Raw genomic sequence first — 1,787 nt, forward strand, 5'->3', positions numbered from 1 at the left:
GATATATAATATAATGTGTATTATTTATTTAGTACATTTTAGTAGTTTAGAGATTTTGATTTTTTTTTTTTGTAAAATTTAAAAAGAACAATTAAATAAATGTTACTACACCCAAAAGTTTGTTTTTTCAGTGCAGGTTGGCCAAAACTTCTCCACATCAAGGCAAATTCAAGATGGCTGACTCATCTTACCTGAGGGAGAGATAAGACCCGCCCACCACAACACTACTGTACGCCTCCTAAACCTTTTGAGCGTTCCACACAAATTATCTATAAAATATTGAGCCCTATTCAATTAAAGTGGCATAAATCTCAACAGAGCTCAAAACCCTTATAGTTTGGTCAACTCCATAACGACATTTGACTGTTGTGACCTTATTAGTCATGAGTTAGTACAACTGTTTGGGATTAAAGTGAATGATGTACCGTATGTACAGCAGATTTCCAAAAAGACACAACAAACCAAACAAAAAGTGTCACGCAAAGTGTTGAGGTTTAATAGGCCTATTAGATAATGTAGTGTTATGATATATTTGAGGACTTATTTTTCAAGTAAAAAACACATTAGCTTATCCTGGACAAAGACTTCTGCCCTTTTCTCCTGTGCTCAATGAGGGATGTCAGAGCAGAAAAGGTACTGATACTGAGAAGTATTTGGTCCATCTCTTCAAAAACAGACTACTGAGGCCTAATTAAAACAAAGCAGAATCTGCTTTTTGATTAGAATCTATATGGCTCATAATGATGGTGTGATGCTGACCAGGAAGGGGGAGTGTATTTGAGCCTCTGTCACTTTGATTTGTCACATGAGCGTGACTGTAATTGCTATGTTTCAGTCATCATAGGTTAATTATCAGCCTTGACCTACAGGATTATATCCACACAAACAGACCCGGTCTCTATAAGGGCGGTGGGATTATTTTAACACTAAAAGTTAAAGGAGTCATTACACCAACAGGAAGCTGTCAGTTCTCTTTGCCTCTCTGCTGTCGAACAGATCATCACTGTCTCATCGCTCCTCGCTCCTCCTCCCTGTTACCTCCCTCCCCTCATTTACTGACCCACTAATGTTCTGTTCATTTTCTCTTATGAAGAGATAATGGGCAAAAATCAAATCTCTTCATTTGCATGTAATACAATTAAGAGCTTTTCAAACAATGAAAAATGGAGGGAGCAGCAGGATGTCAGTCAGCCTCATCAGTGAGAGCAGCGACAGCATCAACCAACCTCTTCCTTTAAAAAAAACCTTCAAACAGAATTTTCTCACCACCATCTGGACTAACAATCATCAACCACTCCTGGACTCTGCTTGTCAAATAGAATTAAAATACCCATGAATTAGGATAACATGGGGGTAAAAACACCACATAAAACCCTCAGGATTTTTTAATCAATGCTGATGATTTATGTGGCCTAAACTGATATTAGTGAGAAAATATTTGTTATTATTATTTTCAGCACAGACTTTAAAATTACACCATTTATGCTAGCATCCCAGAATTTATTATTATATCAAAAAAAATCTCAAGAACCTGAAGAAACCCCTGCGCACTCAAGAGAAGGTCAAAGTTAGATGCCTGTAATCTTCAGGTCCTAAAGGTGACTCTGCATTAAAAACAGGTCCGATTCTGTTCAGGTCATCACTCAATGGGCTCACGAGTATTTCCACAAATCATTGGGCCTCATGCAAGAACATGTTCGTATTCTTCTCCTAAATTTCTCTTACTTTTGTTCGTACAAAGGGTTCGTACGAACATGTCACGTCAGATTCAACAAGCTCTTCTATCT

This window comes from Austrofundulus limnaeus, unplaced genomic scaffold, assembly GCF_001266775.1.
Source record: "Austrofundulus limnaeus strain Quisiro unplaced genomic scaffold, Austrofundulus_limnaeus-1.0 Scaffold790, whole genome shotgun sequence".
NCBI lineage: Eukaryota > Metazoa > Chordata > Actinopteri > Cyprinodontiformes > Rivulidae > Austrofundulus > Austrofundulus limnaeus.